This window comes from Rhinolophus ferrumequinum, chromosome 4 (assembly GCF_004115265.2).
Source record: "Rhinolophus ferrumequinum isolate MPI-CBG mRhiFer1 chromosome 4, mRhiFer1_v1.p, whole genome shotgun sequence".
Classification (NCBI taxonomy): Eukaryota; Metazoa; Chordata; class Mammalia; order Chiroptera; family Rhinolophidae; genus Rhinolophus; species Rhinolophus ferrumequinum.
In genome coordinates this window covers 41,280,628-41,302,386 of record NC_046287.1, presented here as the reverse complement: position 1 = coordinate 41,302,386, position 21,759 = coordinate 41,280,628, and positions in this window count along the sequence as shown.

Below are 21,759 nucleotides of genomic sequence, written 5' to 3'. Positions count from 1 at the left end.
ATAGACTGCTGACTGGAGTATAATTTGGTAGAACCACTTAAAATATAGTTTGAAATCACCTTCTGAAGTTGAACATGTGAGTTGTCTATGAGCCAGCTATCCTACTTCTCAAGTGTGACCCAGAGAACTGCTTTCACACATGCGCAGGAATGTCTATGGCGACATTATTCAGATTATCTGTTAGTTATCTGGAGTTATTAAAGGGGGTGAAGTCTATCATCCCAACCTCTCTTCATTGATAAGCTAGGATATTTGTATAAAGAGAAACATCCCCTCATCTACTAGTACAGTTTATATAGGAAAGACAGGGTAAATATTTGATTTTTTTCCCCTTTATCAATGTTCAACATCATGATTTGGTTTCCTCCATGGTGACCAATTTTTTGGTATCCTTATGAACTCATGTATTTAATCATATTTGATGCATTTTAATTTATTGCAGTTACTATTCTAATTTCACTCAAGTTATTCCATCTTTGGCTATTGGGGATCTTGTCCGTTAGACAAGACTCTAGTAATCTTTGATAGTTCCCTTTCTTTCTGGTTTGACAAGATGCTCTGTCGTCATCTTATACATTTCATGCCCCAAACCTGCAGCAATTTCTTCAAGGATCTCTAATTCTTTTGAATGAGAAATGACAGAGGGAGATGGATAGAGGTACTACCGGACTCACCATTGCTTCTTGGCTCTTCCAGTGGATAGCACTAGAAATGTATACATATTAAAAACGAACTACATCAAGAATTCATAGTGATATATCTAATTTAAATTCAGTGCTTACAGGGTTTTATTTAACTTCTTTTATATTACATTGTACCTCTCTTCTCTTACATTGAGAATGCTAGTTCTCATAGCACTTAATATTTTATTAAAACAACATGCTTTTAATAGTTGATCATTTTTGCTAATTGAACAATTTAATTGGCAATAATGTTTCAATTGTTCTTACAGCCCTAATTATGCTCACTCCAAGAAAATTATTTTAAAGACATCGTTCCTTTCCTAAAGAAAATTTTAAATTGTAGTATTTAATATTTAACTAGTTCAAAACATTATTGGGATATTTTATTTCTCTTCTAGTAATATGTAATGTTGCCAATGTTAATATTTTCCAGTTTGGGGTCTGACGTCCAAAAAACATGACTTTTGACTTTTGGAAGGTGAAATTTAGTCAGATATTAGTCTGCTCACACATTTCACATGTTTTGCCCATATAAAGCATGTGATACTACGTCAGAGCAGTGATCCTTTAGTCTTGCATTAAAGAATGTCTTGTGAGAGAGCCCGGGGATGGCTTACAATGGCATCAACGTATGAAAAGACAGACCCAGCCTTCCAGGTCCTCATCAGTAAGACAAAGACCTCATCAACCTACCTACTGTTTATTCCCAGAAACAAGACCTAGCCAGACAATCAGCTCTAATGCGTCCTTTGGAGCAAAAATTAAGACCCGGTCTTATCTTACTATAATATAAGACCAGGTCAATATAATATAATATAATATAATAAATATAATATAATATAATATAATATAATATAATATAATATAATATAATATAAAAAATATCATACCCAGTATACTATGCTATAATACCAGGTCTTCTATAATATAATATAAGACCGGGTCTTATATTAATTTTTTGCTCCAAAAGACACATTAGAGCTGATTGTCTGGCTAGGTCTTATTTTCGGGAAAACACAGTAGCAGATTAGTGGGGAGTTAGGATTAAATGTTAGGATTAAATAACTTGTCCGAAGTTACATCATCAAGTGATAGAGCTGCAGTGGATCCTTGAATTATAAGAGGCCAATGTCCATACAAGTGTCCCCTAAGATAAACTGTTGTGATTTAAAATATGTGAACTATATACAAACCTAGCTCTCTATATACTCATCGTTTATCTTATTTGTATATTTGCATACATGTGTGCACATGTTTGTATGGGCATAATAAACTCATATACACATATATATGCTTATGTACATACACACATATGTTTATATATATATATAAGATAAAGGATAAATATGTAGAGAGCTAGGCATGTATATAATTCACAGATATACCCAATACAAATATATGGCTGACACAGCTTCTTCAGGTAATGAGTTTTATATATTTACTACATGTTTTAATAATTTGTCTTTTTAGGTAATAAATCCAAGGAATAAGTTAGCCTTCTAGCCTTTAACCTCAGTTAAGTCTCATTTGTGCTAAGAAATATTAAATTGTGACCATAATGTTATAGGAAACAAAATGAACAATTCAAAAATCAAGTCATATCAAGGGAAAAATTAAACTGGTCATTTATGTAAAACAAAGTCAATAGCTATTCTGATGTCAACTCTTCTAACCAAGATAGACTATAAGAAAAAGAACAATTTTCCAAGTAGCTTACACATTACAGGAAGTGTTCTGATTTCTGTAATCGTTACTTCTCTCAGAGTCTAATAGTGTAAAATCTGGCCCCTATAGTATATGTTCCTGAGGTAGGGTGTGTCACTTTAATTTTAGCATTTCAACTGTAACTTTAAATTCCTTACAATTCCAATATCTACTGGATGAACTTTTAGGAAAATCTATTGGTTTTTGTAATAAATTAGATTTCACACCTAGTGTATATTAGGACTAATTTGCTGCAATCTGGCAAAAAAAGAAAACAAAAAATCCCACTAAGTTTTATGTTTCTTGGTAGATGCAAAGAAAGTGAACTAAACTATATACTTCCAACACACTGTTCCACACATGTGGAATCCAATGGATGAATACAAAACAAAATGAAACGAGACATAGCTGAAAAGTAACTGCTTATGTGTTAATCACACCTCGAAGCATAATATTGCTCACTTTTTTTTTTTAAGTAACAGAAGCAATAAAATCCTATTATGGATTAATCTTGTGCCAAATTTTGTTTTTTAATCAAATCTATTTTGAGCTAAAGAAAATACAAAAATGCAAATGAAGGGCCTGATGCTCTGAATCTTGTGAACATGTAAGGGCTGATACACTTCAAAGATTTTTTTGTAAAACTCATAAATTACAATCATCATACGTTACAGCAAAACATTCTTATATGTAAACCTTTAATTTTATATTCCATGTAAAGTTTCAGCCTAATAAAAGTCTTTAGGAGGGAGGGTTTTAAATATCCTCAAATTAGATGTTTACTAAATAAATCCTGGTCTAGTTTAATTTCTCACATGTACCAAACTCAGACTGCAAGTGAGAACTCAGTTGTTTCACACAGCAAACAAAAACGACAACAAGAAACCATGTTTGAAAAGAGTCAGTGCTCTCAAATACGCAGCCCCATCCTGTCCAGTTACACACACCACGTGGACACACAGAGTGGGTGAGTTCATAGAAGGGCTGTTTGTGCAGCATTCCCCTGTGTGCTTTCTCCATCTGGGATGAAATATTCATTAGGAGACCTAAACAAACTCTTCAGAACATTTTTATCTCAAAGTGAGAACATGCTATTCAAACAGGCTGCTAATGAAGCCATCCACCATCTTGTTTGATGTCGTTCCTGCAGTTAGAGGACGGTGAAAGGCTTCAGGCAGTGCCTACTCTCGGTTGGCAACGGTTTTTACATTTGTGGGGCAATTGTGTGGTATTGTGTAGCTGCAACACAGACTCTTTCTATAAAATGCCAACCCACATGCTGTAAATGTAAAATGCAATGATATTCATGGACATCAACTATATAATATCAGGTATCACATAAACTGTATTTTACTGCATGAGATCATACTCTATAGAAGGACATAATAACATATCATTATATGGATGATTCTTCTTAGAATTCAAAGCATAAGAAAGAATGTGTTTTTGACTGAGTCCTGAAGCCAGAGAGCACAGGAAATATTGGGAAATAAATGTATAGTCTTGATGAAATATGTAGAACAAGTATTGTGTGCATACAAATTTCATAGGAATGTCTCACATGACTTAGAAGTAAATATATCATAGGAAAGCATTTTATATTTAAAGATATGTGCGGGTATACACAAAACTATAAGTAAAATTAAAGTATATAAAATTAAAATTTTACATTAAAATGCAAAAAAAAATTAAAATGCTCTTGTTATTTATGCAGTTACTACTTTTCTTTAGTTGCATGAGTACAGTTATTCAGACGATGTTTTTCAGTATTTGTGCTGAAGTGGAAAAGTGGAATGTGTGCCGAAGCCCATAGGTACTGTGTAGGAGGTCACCAAATACAGTATTCCACACCCAGGTATTTCAAATTCAATACCTTGAAAATTAAACTCACTATTTAACCCCAACAGAATTGTCCATCGTTATGTGTTTTCTATTTCAATTCGTGATACATTATCTATGCGAGGCAGAATTCTAAGATGACCCACAAGGACCCATACTGTTGAGTCTGGGCAAGACCTGTGAATATGATGGGAAATCAGTCCCTCAATTGTGTTACGATACAAAGCACAGGGGAAGGGATATTGAAGATGTAGTTCAAGTCCCTGATCAGTTGAGTGATAATCTGGTTGATGAGAAAGACTATGCTACCAATAAAAATCAGCCATATAGTGACCTAAGAAAATTGAATGCCCTTTCTTTCCCCTCCCTATAAGCACAGTGCAAACAGAATCTGTGAAAGATTCCTCTGAACAAGTTTTTCCCCTCCTACTCCTCTCCCAAAGTGGCTATGAATGTGCTGGCAAGTCTGTCAAAATGCCTTTTGCAAACACAACAGGCCCAGGATGTCCGTCTTCTATGCAGTACAAAATACTTCATTGGAAGTTAGCTTTAATTAAAAGAAGGGAGTAGAGTGTAGCAGCTAATAAGCTTTAGAGCCTGACACATTCAATTTTGTCACTTAACTGTGTAACATTGGGTAAATTACTTAATCTATTTCAACTCATATCCTCTCAAGGTTGTTGAGAGGATTACATTAAATAATGTGTACTTGGCCACTGCCTTGAACTCCATAAGTGATGAGTAAGTTGTCACTTCTAGTTTCTGTTTTAGATTTTTTCCAAAGTAAGTGAAGCAAATACTTACAAAACAAATATGCTAAAATAAGCACATAGTTTACAAATTCAATGCGCTTAAAATTACTTAATAACCATAATCTTCATCATATCCCTGAATGCTAGTAATATGAAACAGTGGAAAGGGCATATTAGACTGGGGGTCCAGAATCTAGTCTAGGCTCTGCCTCTATGTGACCATGTGATCTTCAGCAAATCGTTTACCCACAGAGGCTCTAGATTTCTTATCTGTAAAACAAGGGGATTGTTTTAAGAAAATCTCTAAGACTCCTTTTGAATCTATGATTTTAAGATTTGACTAAATAATATAATTGCTACTCTGCTCAGCTCTAACTAGTAAAGATTTAGAATAAAATACTTCATATCCCCTCACTCCACTCTAGCACTTAGGGAAGGGGCCAAAGCTATGGCAAAGTAGGTGCCTGAGTCATTTAACCAAGCAGAAAGCTTTTACAGAAGAACTCTTACTAGCTACCCTGTTTCCCCGAAAATAAGACCTAGCCAGACAATCAGCTATAATGCATCTTTTGGAGCAAAAATTAGTATAAGACCCGGTATTATATTATATTATATATTATATTATATTATATTATATTATATTATATTATATTACATTACATTACATTACATTACATTATATTAGACCCGGGCATATATTGTAGTAAAATAAGACTGGTCTTATATTAATTTTTGCTCCAAAATACGCAGTAGAGTTGATTGTCCTACTAGGTCTTGTTTTCAGGGAAACACGGTATAAAATGTTACACTTAATTTGTCTCCATATTAAGAAACAGATGTCTCCAAACAGGTTAATTCAAGTGTCACTTGGATTAGCAGGAAGAAGTGGCCACTGATACACTCAGGTTTATCCCCCACCATAATACCTTTATCAGTTGGACTAAATAAGTCTCCCAACAAATTATCACATGAAACCTTTCTACACTAATCTCAGTTGGAACTTCTACAATTGTTTGTACGTTGTAAAACAGTCTGGTTATTAAGGTTCAAATCCTGGATATTTTGTACAAGAAAGTCTCCTCATCCTTGTATATTCTCAGTTGAAGAACATTTTATTGATTCTAAGGTGCATATATTTTTCAAATTTTCAGATCTTGAAACTGAATGCATCTAATAGTCAATGTGTTTGAAAAGCATTGTGTCATAATTTGATTATCAATTTCTTCATAAAATTAATGGCGAGTCTTAAAAGCAATCAAATCTTAGATTCAGTTAAATACAGTAAAATTCTGCCAACCTAATACAGGAATTTTTGTAATGTTCTGAGGAAATAAAGGGTCTTCAAAAGGGCTTGTCTGTTATAAACAGGAGAATGGACTGAGTGTCGTCTAAAGTTTTTAGTCTCTCATATAGGACGTCTTTAGAAATCCTATATGAATGCAAGATCTTATTAAATTGATTTCCCTCTGCAAAATGATGAAGTGTACTAACACAAGCTAAGGTAAAACCATATTGGCTGCTATAATTTCCTCACTGACCAAGGAAATCAAATGCTGAAATATATAGTTTCTTTTTATAAGTCTTCCTCAAATTGTATTTTATTGTCATAGATAAGTTAATATTAAAAAAGCAAAAATTTAATAAAAGCAGTTACAATTTAAATCAATATATAGATTGATTATATAAAATAAACAAATACTTATTTGTTTATAAAATATAAGCATCATACAAAATAAAACTTATGTATGCAAGTGCATATGTCTTCATCTAATAAGCCATCTTCACAAGCTATAGACTTAATCAAATGATTTTGTCACAGTTGGAATATTTCTGGCACTCTTCTATGCACTGTTTAAAAAATAATGACTAGAAATTAATGTTTTTTAAAATGAAAATTCTTTTGCAATTAATATTTTTTATTATAAAGGGTAATACCTGCTCCTTGTAGAGAATTTAGAAAATGCAGAAAGGAATACATAAGAAATTTAAATCCCACCACCCTAGGGTAATCCTCATTAAGATATGGATGTGTTTTTTTTCAGTCTTTTATATAGTATGTACATTATTGTAAAATTGCAATCAGACAGTATTGGTATATGTACACATATATAAAGCTTATATCAAGGTTTTCACTCATGCTCATTTTATCAGGACCATTTTCTTATCAGTAAATATTCTTCAAAACAACCTTTGTGAGGTAGATTAGAATAATTTGGACAAAGAAAACACTGGAACTGTGCTTGACTTATTACACAGTGGTTTCTGATACTGGATGCATATCACAAATCAATTGCAGAAAAAACTTTTAAATGCAATGGCCAGATCCCATCCTCAGAGATTCTAAACAACTTCCTCTGGAATGAGATTTAGGCAGAAATATTTTTTTCTCATCTAATTCTAATACATAGCCATGAATGAAAACTATTTTTTTACATCAGGATAAATAGATTAAAAATTAATTGTTAAAAAGAAGAATTAATGGGCTGGCCTGGTGTCTCAGGCGGTTGGAGCTCCGTGCTCCTAACTCCAAAGGCTGCCGGTTCGATTCCCACATGGGCCAGTGGGCTCTCAACCACAAGGTTGCCGGTTCAATTCCTCAAGTCCTGCAAGGGATGGTGGGCTTCACCCTACGCAACTAAGATTGAACAGGGCACCTTGAGCTGAGCTGCCTCCGGGATGGCTCAGTTGCTTGGAGTGCGTCCTCTCAATCACAAGGTTGCCGGTTCGACTCCCACAAGGGATGGTGGGCTGTGCCCCCTGTAACTAGCAATGGCAAGTAGACCTGAAGCTGGGCTGCGACCTCCACAACTAAGACTGATAGGACAACAACTTGAAGCTGAACGGCACCCTCCACAACTAAGATTGAAATGACAACAACTTGACTTGGAAAAAAAAGTCCTGGAAGTACACACTGTTCCCCAATAAAGTCCTGTTCAAAAAATAATAATAATAAAAATAAACGAATTAGTGAATAAAATATAACTGCATAATTGCAGGGTTCTAAAGAACACTAAAGGAAGAAACACCAGAGGAAAATATTCATATGCATAACTACATGAAAACTTTAAATTTCTGAATGGTAAAAAAATCACAAATAAAACTGAAAAGTAAATCACAAACTAGGAAAAACATTTCCAATATACACTATACACAAAGCACTTAGAAAGTATAAAGAAGAACTAAATAGAAAAGGTTAGGTATAGGTAAATCACCCAGAAAAAAAAAAAGTCACCATATATATGGAGATAAAAAGCATTTCCTTTTTAAATGAAAAATAAACTGATCTTCACTTTAGAATGTATTCCTCCTTTCCTGACTCCTCCCCTGCCACTCATAACTCACGGGCTACACAGTAACATTTACATTTATACCATGAACCTTTATCTCATTTAAAAAAATCAAACTCTAAGCAAATATATTAAAACTAAAGTATGAATACATAAAGAAGAAAATCACAGTGACACATAAAGTTCTCATAAAATCAGATGCAAAAGAACCTAGCACCACTTTATTACTGCCTGGGTCCAGCCCAGCACAGGTTCAACTTGCAATAAAAGGAAGTCTTTTCAATCTGCTGTGGTGACTTCACCCTTATTAGAATGCATACTCATTATTTTCTGATTACTCTTCTACATAAAACATACCATTTTGTACCTTGGTTTCCACACCCCTTGTACAGTATTCATATTTTATCCCTAAAGATTGTAATAAATCACTTCAAACACAATAACCCATTTAAGAATAGATTTCACAGGCAAAAAGGCACACTTTTAGTGATGTGATTGCAATCATCAGATGCTCTAATTCTCCTCAAGCACGTATTATACAGTGTGTACACAAATGATACAGTAAAATAGGAGAAGCTATTACAGGCTAAATGAGTCAACTCAACCCGATGTGTACTTCCTGGTTGCAAGATGTATCCATAGGAACCCTTTGAAATGTTTTGTTTTATTAATTTGGCTCCTTTCTATTTTTCACCAGTGCCAACCCTTTCAAGATAATGCAGTTTAGACATGTCACAGTTGTTGAAATTCATAGCATAAGCTTGAGCTGACAGTGGTATATCATCAAGAACCAGAAACACAAAAACAACGTTATGATAAAGAGTAGAAGTATGAAAAAATAAGAAGACAAAGGGCAGAAAATATTGTCTTACCGACTTAACACAGAGCCCTGAGGAAAAACATCTGGTTCAGGGCAAACACTGATTCTTTGAACACTGAAGGGGTCACTGGATAGAGTGAGGAGTGGCCAGATGTGATAGATGGATTCCTGGAAGCTGAATAGCAGGCAGTGAAATGCTGATCTCTGTAAGGGAATTTATATTGAAAAAGGTAAGAAATCGATGACCTTGAAATCTAGATAGGAGCTATAATTTGTGATTTTTGCTGTTGTGTTTAAAACTAGATTTTACCATGTCAGGAATGCTTTCCATCTTGAATTCTCAGCTTAACTTTACAAACCAGTCTATGTTCTTTGAGGAACAATCATGGAATTTACAGGAGTTCAAAAGGATTGTTAGTTTAGAAATATCAAATTTCGACAACTATTGAATATCATTTATTTCTACAAAACTTGATTTCTTTACAAAAGGAAATAAAAAGTATTATAGTTTACTAATTTGACGAAGAACTTCAGTCATAGAGATTGGTATATGAAAAGAAATCACTTTCCACTTTAAAAATCCACTCCCTCTCCTCCAAAAAAAACCTCTTACAAACACTAACTTCTGGGTAAGTCATAAAAACTAATCTTCTGAAAGATCTATAAGGCTCACAGACTAGGCAAGAGATTTAAAAGTTTATTTTGTGTGGGTGTAAGTTGGAATGTAGTCGTGTGTGAATTAGATAGAATCTTAAACATATTCCAATTACACCTACTTTCTGTTCTAACCACATATGTATGATCATTTAAAACAAACACTTTCATCTTATGGACATTTAAATATTATCTCCATAAATGAATGGATTAGGAATAACCTCAGGTTCACTGAAAGTTGTGCACACAAGCTTCAGGTCTATAAATAAAAAACATTGTACTGAATAGGTACAAGCACCATACATAATCTGTACAACAATCCTATGCGAGTGATATTAGACCCCATCTCTCACGTCTGGCCTCTCCTTACTCTATTTAGTAAGACCCCTTCTTTGTGCTAAAAGAATCACTGTTTGCTCCGAAACCCAATCACATGAGAAAAATCACTGAAAAATGGCAGAGCCAGGATTTGAAATCAATCTGTCTTGCCAAAAATCCATGCTCTTTCCAGGACGCCTTCTATATATGAAAGACTTTGGTAATTTTTGTACCTAACCAGCTATCCTCTAAAACATGTCGTGGCAATAAACCTGAAATATAAGTGATGCATAAAGCAAAAATTCAAAATAATACAATTTATTTTAAATACGTTTCAGAACAAACGTATGTGAGTCTTGTCTATCCTAAGACATCCTCAAGGAATGAGAATCTGAATTATTTTCATTCTCCAAACTGCTAAGGTTTATATCCTATTAAGTATCTCAGATTTTTAAAAATCTCATTAGTTTGGGATGGTAAAACTTTCAAAAATATTTGAATATTGGTTCTACATCAGGAAATCTAGTAATACTACTCACCATATTAATAGAACAAAAGAGAAAAATAATATCACATTTTGGATGCTGTAACACATTAGACAACATCCCACGTCTTTTAAAATTATTCTAATCTTTAAATTATGACACAGAAAATTGACTTTTATAGTGTACAGTTTTTAAATTTTTAACACATACGAGTATATAGACTGATATAACCACAACACAATCAGGATACAGAAAAGTTCCATCACCCTGGAAAAACTCCTTGGTGTTACTCCTTCATAGTCATACTCTTTCCCCACTCCTGGCAACCACCGATCTTTTCTCCATCACTGTAGCTTTGTCTATTTGAAAATGCCATCTAAACGGAATCACATAGTATATGACCTTTAAAGACTGGCTTTCTCTTATTCAGCAGAATGCCTTTGAGTCTTATCCAAGTTGTGTGAATCAATAATTCGTTTCTTTTCATCACTGATAGTATTTCTTGGTATGGATATATCATACTTTGTCAATTCAGGACATCTGGGTTTCCAGTTTTTTATGATTGTGAATAGAGCTGCCATAAATATTTGTGTACAGATTTTTGTGTGAACGTAAGTTTTCATTTCTCTAGGGTTAATACCCAAGGGTGGGATTGCTGTGTCATATGGTAATTTATTTTACTTTATAAGCAAGTACCAAACTGTTTTCCAGAGTGGCTCTACCATTTTGCATTCCCACCAGCAACACAGGAGAGTTCCAGTTGGTCCACATCCTTGACAAGACTTGGTATTTTCAATATTTTATTTTAGCCATTTTGATAGATTTGTAGTAGAATCTCACCATGATTTTAACTTAGATTTCTCTAATGGCTCATTATGTTGAACACTTCTTCACGTGCTGATTTGTCATCTGCAAATTTTCTTGGTAAAGTGCCTATTCAGTACTTTGCTCCATTTTTAATTGGATTGTCTTCTCACTACTCAAGAGTTTTAAGAGTTCTTTGTACATTCTTTATATAGAGTCCTTTATTGAATATATGACGTACAAATATTTTCTCCCAGATTATAGCTTGTCTATTCATTCTCTTAACAGTGTTTTTGCATAACAAAAGCTTTTAATTTTAATGAAGTCAAGTTTATCAATATTTTCTTTTTCTTTGAATTAAAGTTCATTGGGGTGACAATCGTTAGTAAAGTTACATAGGTTTCAGGTGTCCAATTCTGTAACACATCATCTGTATATTACATTGTGTGTTCACCACCCAGAGTCAGTTCTCCTTCCATCACCATATATTTGATCCCCCTTACCCTCATCTCCCACCCCCCTCTGGTTACTTTCTGGTAACCACTAAACTGTTGTCTGTGTCTATGAGTTTTTGTTTCTTCATTTATTTGTTTTGTTCCTTTGTTGTTTTCAGTTTTATATCCTACATATCAGTGAAATTCTATGGTTCTTGAAATTTTCTGTCTGACTTACTTTGCTTAGCATAATAATCTCAAGATCCATCCATGTGTCGCAAACGGCAGTATTTCATCTTTTCTTATGGCAGAGTAGTATTCCATTGTGTATATATACCACATCTTCTTTATCCAATCATCTATGGAAGGACACTTTGGTTGTTCCCATGTCTTGGACACAGCAAATAAAGCTGCAGTGAACATTGGAGCACATATACTTTTACGGAAGAATGTTTTCAGATTTTTTGGGGGTAGATACCCAGGAGAGGAATTGCTGGGTTATGTGGTAATTCTATTCTTAATTTTTTGAGAAACCTCCACCCAGCCTTCCATAGCGGCTGCACCAGTCTGCATTCCCACCAACAGTGTATGAGGGTTCCTTTTTCTCCACAGTCTGTCCAACACTTGTTACTATTTTTCTTGTTGATGGTAGCCATTCTAACTGGTATGAGGTAATATCTCATTGAAGTTTTTATTTGCATTTCTCTGATGATTAGTGATGTTGAGCATTTTTTCATATGTCTATTGCCATTTGTATGTCCTCTTTGGAGAAATGTCTCTTCAGGCCCTCTGCCCGTTTTTTAATTGGATTGTTTGTTTTTTTGTTGTTGAGTGTATGAGTTCCTTATATATTTTGGATATTAGGCCCTTATTGGAGGCATTGTTTGCAAATATATTTTCTTTTATGAATTGCACTTTTGGTGTGAAAGAACTCTTTGCCTAACCTTAAGTCACAAAGATTTCATCCTGTGTATTCTAAAAGTTTTATAGTTTTATGTTTTACATTTAAATCAACCATTCATTTTGAGTTAATTTTTGTACAAGGTATGAGGTTTAGGTTGGGGTTTATTTATTTTTGCATACAGATGTCTGCTAGTTCCAGCATTGTGGAAGACATTAATCTTTCCACTAAATGCCTTTGCACATTTCTCTCCCTTCTCTTCTATCTTTTTTGGAAGAGATTGTGTAGAATCAGTGTTACTTCTTTAAATGTTTGGTAGAATTCTCCAGTGAAACCATCTGAGCCCGGAGATTTTTATTTCAGAAGGCTTTTAAACAAGAATTCTTTAGTCATTACAGTACTACTTTAGATATTTAATTCATCTTGAGTGGGTTTTGATAGTTTGTGGTGCTGAAAAAATAATCCACTATGGGCCCATCCCTGCAGGCTCTTGCTGGGTATGTCAAGAATGCATGCTCCAACCACTCTTTATCTGGGGCAAAAGCCCTTTCTCAGGGCTATTTTTTCAGAGAGTATGATGAGGTAATATCTCTCTCTAAAAAAGCCAATTATAAAAGAGATAAATTCCCTCAAAATCTTCAGTGTTCCTTGGGGCCTATATGAATCCATTGCATGTGTGTAGCATCTATCTAGTCATAGCTGCATTGCCCCATCGACTCAGGAGGTGTGTGTAACCAATGTCAATCAACATGAAGCTCACGAAGCTTGCTGTGCTCTAATAAAATCCTTCATCTCTGACCTAGGAGTCTTGTGTGCTCTGCTGCCTTCATGAAGTAGTAACAGGCTAACTAGTTAGCTTGTAAGTAGGGTAAAATCTGACCCTTTATAGTTCTTGACATAGTTTCTAGGAAATTGGTTATTTAATCTAGATTGTCATGCGTATGTTAGTGAAAGTTTTTTCCCCCCAATATTTCCTTACTGTCATCCTGTTAATGTCTGCAGAGTCTGGTATCTTCTCTTTGATTCCTGATATTAATTTGTGTTGCCCTTTTTCCTTTGTCAATTGTGCTAAAGGTTTATTAATTTTATTGATCTTTTCAAAGAACCAGTTGTGGTTTCATTGATTTTTGTCTGTGGGTTTTCTAAGTTCATATCTGCTCTCATCTTTGTTTCCTTTAGCTGCTTTGGTGTTATTTTTCACTCTTTTTAATTTTCTTAAGTTGGGAGCTTAGATTATTGATTTAAGACTTCCATATAAACATTTAATACTATAAATTTCCTAAGAAATATTTTGTTTCCTTTCACAATTTTTAATATGCTGTATTTTCATTTTCAGTCAGTTCAAAATATTTGGTTATTGTTAATTTAAAAGTGGTTTCGAAGTGCTTGTAGATTTTCCAGTTATTTTTTTCCCATTACTGGTTATGATTTTTTCCATTACTGGTTATACATAGTTTGTATAATTTCAATTATTTTAGATATTTTATGATCCAGGATATGAACTATCTTGATGAATGGTCCACGTGCAACCTGAAAAGAATGTATATTCCGCTGCTATTGGGTTGAGTGACCTAAGTATGTCAACTAGCTTCAGTTGATAATGTTGTTCAGTTGTTCTGTGTTCTAACTGATTTTCTACTAGTTTGATTACTGAGAGAATCGTGTTGTGGTCTCCAACTATAATTATGGATTTGTCTATTTCTCCTTTCAGTTTTGTGTTTGCTGTATGTATTTTGAAGATCTGTTGTTTGGTGTATATATTTAAGATTCCAATGTCTTCTTGGTGAATTCACCCTTTAATCTTTTCATTCTTTCTTTTATCCCTGGTAATTTTCATTACTCTGAAGTCTACTTCGATATTAATATAGTCATTTCATCTTTCGTTTGTTTGCATGGGTGTATATTTTATTTTAGTCCCATTATTTTAACTTACTTATATCATTATATTTGAAGTGAGTTTCTTTTAGACAGCATATAGTTGGGAGATTTAAAAAAATTCTATTCTGACAGTTTCTCTTTTAATTGGTGTATTTAGAACATTTACATTTAATGTAATTATTGATGTGTTTTGATTTAGTCTTTTGTTTTCTGCTTGTTTTCCTGTTTTTAATTCCTGTTTCTCCTTCCCTCTCTTCGTTTAACTTATTTGAACATTTTTTAGTATTTCACTTTAATTTTCCTACTATATGTTTTTATAAAACATTTGTGCAGTTTGTTTTGTTTTGTAGTTATTACTGTAGGGGTTATAATATACATATTTAACTTTTCAAAGCCACTTGGAACCACTTCATGTGCAATGTGGGAATGTTACTGCATATTACCAAAACTAACACTATTTTGGAGATACTAGCAAAAGGGGTAAAAATGAGATGTTAAAAATATGGAGAATAAAAGTGATCATTATTTATAGATGACATAATTGCTTACCTCAAAAACACAAGAGAATTAACTAGAAAATTATTACAACTCCTTTAGGAGAATTCAGTAAGGTGATTGGGAGCACAAACAAAATACAGAAATCAACAGCCTTCATGTGTAAAACAACAGGTGTATGTGAAATATAATGAAAGAAAACATTAAAATATCTGGGGGTATCAAGAAATGTACAAGAGCTATCTAAGGAAGTCTTTAAAAAGTGACAAACACATGCTCACATTGAAGAAGTGGAAAGGTATTTCATATCAGTTTCTTACATCACTATGGCAGCAACCACAGACTCAGACAGTTGATGATATGCTTGGCTAAGGAGCCAGAATGAGCTGCCATCTGTGGTATTAACATCCAACATGTTAAGAAAGCTGAATCTCCCTAAATTGATTTTGAAATTTAGTTCATCCCACTAAAAATTATAAATAGGATTTATTTTTCCTTTGAAAATCAGAAAAACTGATTCTAAAATCAGAAAAACTGATTCTAAAAATAACAGGAATAATCAGAAAAATTATGAGGAAGAGCACTAAAAGGAAATTATCCATACCAGACAGTAAGGCTTATTTTAAAGGTACAATAATTAAAAGTGTGGTATCAGATCATGAATTAATATTTCACTAGAACAGCCTTAAAAGCCCAGAAATAGACTAACAACAAATCAGTAAAGAAACGGTGGATTACACAATATGTGATGTTGTAGTAAGTGGGCCATCATTTTTTGGGGAAAAAAAGAATTACATTGAATACCTAGTTCAGATTTTACAGCAAAATAAAGTGCAGGTGGATCAAAAGTTTAAACATGAAAAATACAACATAAAACTACTAGAAGAAAATATGGGTGATTTAAACATAATCTCAAAGAGGTAAAGTTTTCCACATGTGACCCAGGTAGACCATAGAAGCCATTAAAAAAAACCCCAAAAACCAAAAACAAAAAAAAACCCCTGATAATTTCACCTGTATTTAAAAAAAAACAAACAAAAATAATCTACAAGCTCAACTGAGCTTCAGTGTGCAGTTTTATTGGCGTTTCATTACGTAGGCAGGATTGATTGAATCACTGACTACAGCCCTCTTTCCCCACCAGGTCAGGCTGATATCACTGTGACTTAAAGCCCCAACCCGCTAACTACATGGTTGGTCATTCTGGTGTGGCTGGCCCTCATCCTGAGTTATCGCATTAGCAGAAATCAGGTTCCACCATGAATAACAAGATACTCTGTCACTCTGGAAGTTGCAAGGATTTTGATGCTGGGAAAAGACAGGGAGAGATTGAAGAGGAGAGGACTGAAAGAAGAGGTAGAGGGCCAGGCAAATTTTTCATTCCGAGGGTTTGGAGGCTACCTGTAATAGCAAAAGACTAGAAACCAACAAAGACAAGTACCAAAGGACTGATTTAAAAAGTTACAATACACCTATATAATGGCAGTTTTATGCAATTGGTGACAAGAATGGGCAACTCTGTAGGTAAGGATACAAAATAAACTGCTTAATGCGCAAAACAATTCATATGGTATGCTATAATTTGTGTTTCATATGTATGTATGCTTATACATCTATGAGGCCATCTGTAGAAAAATAAACAAGGAACAGGTAAGAGAGGTTAGATTCAGAGAAGAGAAATGAGTGGCTGGGAGAAGGATGTTTTTACCCTTTTCAAACCTCCTGAATTTTGTACAGTGTGCCTATATTACCTGTAAACAAGACTGAAACACTACAATGCATTTGCACGTTTCTCTGAGGATACTGAATATAATTTATAATGTAATATTTTGATTAACTAGGCTATTGTCATGAATTATGTTAAACAATGAAGCTCTAAGAGTCTATTAGGGCACACTGGGCTGACCCCAGGCTGCTGATTTGAGTGTCAATTTTAGTTCTTCTGTCTTCTTCCAGCTGCTTGACTACTGTCAACAATCCTTCCCTCCTGCAGACTCAAACTTCTCTTGAATTGGTGGTTTTAGTGTGGTGGGCTGAGAAACCAGACCAAAGGTCCTAATACACTATTATTTAAAATAGGAGGAAACTGCCTTTTTGACAACTCTCATAATTGATGAGTTTTAGAGATTAGACTTTATAACAACTACTTGACTACTCAAGAGTTTTACACATTTTCAGTTCCACATAATTGAATAAAGACAAGGCATTATGGAAATCACTATGAGAGATTCTATTATTTAATAACGCTATATTGCTATGTCTGGAACTGTTTTTCCATTCATTCAAAAATATTTTTGAGCATCTACTGTACACCAGGGAATGTTCTAAGTATTAGGGATACAGCAATGAACAATACAAACAATGGCCAAACTCCCTTAGAGTTTACATTTAAACTGGGAGAGAGGCAACAAGCAAAGAGAAAGCACTAAGTACTATAAAGAGAAAGGGGATAATGCAATAGAGCAATTAGGATGGGGAAGCAGCATTAGACAGGATGAAATATCAGTGAGGGTGTGATCAGAAAGAGAACCATTAGGATCACACACACACACACACACACACACACACATACACACACATCTTTATTTAAGGGATTTGTTACAGAAATTATGGGAGGCTGTTCGTTTTGTGTCTGGGAGGTGGGAAGGGAAGATGGCTGTGAAGTGGGGGGAACAAGGACACATTGGAACCGGCCAGGATGAGTAGAATGCATGAGGATGGAATGGCACTCATACCAGTCTGTCGCCAAGTCTCCAACCTCAACATCGAGGTTGTCTTGCAGAACCTGGCATCCTTGTCACAGAGTAAAGCACACACCTGGCCCAGGAGTCACAGCAGCTGAACGCAGCAATCCAGCAGGAGGTGGTATTCCTGTGGGCCTGTCTGTTGGCCCAAGGCCAAGAAGATGAGCCAGCAGATAAGCAACAACGTGGGTGAGCAGCAACCATGTTCGCCCTGCGTGGACCTTTCAAGTATAAAAGGAATCTGGATCTAGCTACTTTACTTCCACCTCCTAAATCTCACACCAAACATGTCTTGTGACCCACACTATCCTGGAATTCTGCAGGGTGAATTCTGAGGAACGTATCTCCAACTGAGCTAAAAGTGTACCATATAAATTCACAACAGCTGGTTAGAGGTCTCTGAAAGAAATCTGAGCTGAGAACCTGACGGATGAGGAGGATTCAGCCATGCAACCATGCCAAGATTTAGAAGAGAATATTTCAGGCAGAAGAGCTGGTGCAAAGGCTCTGAGGCAGTGGCATAAATGAGGTATTTTTTGATGATGAGGCTGGGGCCTGGTGAGAGGGAGAGTGGTACGAAATGATATCAGAGATAGAAGCAGGAACCAGAGCTTGTAGGGCCTGGTAGAACCTGGTAATGAGCATGGATCACTTTTTTTCTAAGTGCAATGGGAAGCAAATGGAGTTTTTAACAGGGCAGTAAACATTTTTTGTTTACGCTATTGTAAAATATCAAACTTTAAAAAAAAGGCGTAAGGTTAGCACAAAGAATTCTATCATTCAGCTTTGCTTTGCAGAGCATGAATGAGCAGGGCCACTTTTTCCACAACTCCAGGCATTCTGGTATTCTATGGAAATGACATTCCTAGAGGACAAGGTACACGATACCCGGGCAGTTGTGCAGAGAAGGAAGGATGTCAAGTAGGGAAGCAGTAATCTACTTGGAGAACTACTGCAAGAGTTCAGGCTAGCGTGCTCTACACTAGTTTTCCGACCTCACAGATAAACCAATCTCATTAATTTAGTCTCAATTTACCTATTCATGTTGAAAGAAAAAATGGTATTATTAATACTTCTTCAGATCCGGTCTCGATTGGCTATCACATCAATTCTCAAAAACAAACAGAAAAACCTCAAAGATGACACTACTAAGCTATTTAAAGAAAATGTTTCACAAATAATTTCAGATTTTCCAAGACTTTCCAGAGAATACACACAGTCTCGTTAGGGCAACATGTGGAAGGGGCCAGTGTTCATGATGATGTACAGGTCCTAGTCTTGTTATGTTAGAATTGGCCTTAGACTTGCATATCTTCTATTTTCATCAGACTTGTCTTACTTTACGTGAGATCATGAGAAATGTTCCTAAAGCAAGTTCTTCTGCCTGGATTCTCTCTCCCTGCTAGCTGTCTGGCTGAAAGCCAAGGTTCAAATATTTAAATGTGCTGGGGTGCGCACTTATAGATATTCGAGCTCATTTCTGACTTCTGCACGATTCCAGGCTTAATGCTAAAATTAACCATTCATTCTCACGAAAAACACACACCTCATAGGTGCTCATTAAATCATGAGGGTAGAGTAGAAAAAGGAAAAAGATGTCAGGTGACTTCAGAGGCTTCATTTGTTCTTTCTTTTTTTTTTAAATTGATTTTTTTTTTTAAGACTTTATTGGGGGAGGAGAACAGGACTTTATTGGGGAACAGTGTGTACTTCCAGGACTTTTTTCCAATTCAAGTTGTTGTTCTTTCAATCTTAGTTGTGGAGGGTGCCGTTCAGCTTCAAGTTGTTGTCCTTTCAGCCTTAGTTGTGGAGGGCGCAGCCCACATCCCTTGCGGGAGTCCAACTGGTAACCTTGTGGTTGAGAGGACGCGCTCCAAGCAACTGAGCCATCCGGGAGCTCAGTGGCAGCTCAGCTCAAGGTGCCATGTTCAATCTTAGTTGCAGGGGGCAGAGCCCACTATCCCTTGTGGGACTCGAGGAATTCGAGTGGCACTTTGTGGTTGAGAGCCCACTGGCCCATGTGGGAATCGAACCAGCAGCCTTCGGAGTTAGGAGCATGGAGCTCTAACCGCCTGAGCCACCCGGCCAGCCCAGTTCTTTCTTATACTCAGTCAAAGGGGGCGTGGCTAGTGCAGTAGGGCTTAGCGATGAGTGTGAAGGGCCTCATGCACAGTAGGCACTCAGTTACGTGGGAGCTGACATTACTATAGATGTCATTAAAAATAAACATTCTCTGTACCTTCCTAAGTTTGAAAAAACAAAATGTTTCTTAAGAAAAGAGCTCTGGATAGACCATTCATCTTTTAAAAAAAAGTAAAAATAGATTTAAAAAGCATTAGCTGACAGAGAAAGAAAAGTAGAAAAGTTTTGATCTTTAATTAGAGTTTGCAGTATACACGTATCTTCCATATACACACGTCTGTGACATATCTCCATGTAAACATTCAGAAAAATGGGGATGCTAAGTCATGACTTATGAACTATAAATTTGAGTTTTGATTACTAAACTTTATATACATTCATCATTAACAACTGTTTTTACTTCATTAACAATGGCTCTTGAATAACAAAATAATCAGCAAATTCAACCATAAATTAAAAAATAAAGAAAAAAGGTGTTACAGTTTCATAACTGCAAGCACAGTAACGTATTTCATAATTTTCTTCCCATTGTTGCAACTTTGTAAAATTTATGAAAAGGCTTCACTTTTTTTTCAGCTTAATTAACTGCACATAATTGAACACAAAAGACAATAACTGGAGTTATTAGTGAGATATGGTAAGGGGAAAAAAAGGTCGGGACCACTCAGCAGACCATATAAACCTAAAATATACCCCACACTTTCTAGTCTCAACCTGTAGCTTTCATTTATTAAATAATTTACAAAGAACTGTCAGAGATGATTTAATGAGCAGGCTGAACTTCTTCGTTACTTTGCCATTTTGCTAGTAACAAACACATATATTTTGCCTTTAAAATGAAACAGAACGCTATTCATTTCCAATGGGACTAAATGTAAGGGAAAAGCAAAAATGAAGCCACAGTTATTTTTAAGTTGTGTTATGTTATTTTAACTATTTAATTTAAAAGTTTAATTACCAGATCAGTGTACCATTTCTTGCTTAAAAATGTTAATACCTTTGAAAGTAGATTAAAAGATATTTTTAAAAAATAAGCCAGAGGTAAAAATGAAAAGACCTGAATAACTTGAAAAACAGAAACGGAATCATTTTCAATCTGACTGTTAATGGGAACACTCACTTCATACAGCAGGTATCAACAACCACTTAGCGATTCTCTCAATAGGCACTTGATAGAATATATTTTAGCTAGCATACTCAGTACTGGGGCATACATACACAAAAAATATGGCTTTATTACAAAGGATTCAAGATGGTAACTACTTAGAACCTAGTGCCAATATGGATTATAACAAATCCAATGACTATTTTGTTTTTCAATTATTCATAGAAAATTTAATCCTGATTAAGTATCCTTGGGCAGGAATTCATGGGTAGTTGATGACTGAAACCACATTTATGTGAAATGCTTCTGTTAATTTAATCTGTGTATATGGCTTAATTACGATTGGGGATTCAATGTAAGAGAAATGAATTATATCAGGATTAAAATTTTAGCACCATATCTTATAGTACTTTTTCCTTCTTTCATTTTAAACATGTAAACCTGTGTGTCCCTTCGCCTAAATGTTCATATTTTAAAAACCTTTGTCCTTAAAACACATGTAATGTATCTAATTTTATTTTTCATAAACTGTAAAAAACCCTTTCCTAATCAAAACTAAAACCTAAACTAGGGCCAAAGTGATAGAAAAAAATGGAGAAAAACCCCACCCACAAATATTCATTTTCTAAAGTAATTTCATTTTCAGTTCTTTTCAACTATAATATGAAATGCATTTTCCTTAATGCATAAAAAAAGCAGTTTTTAATCAGTGTA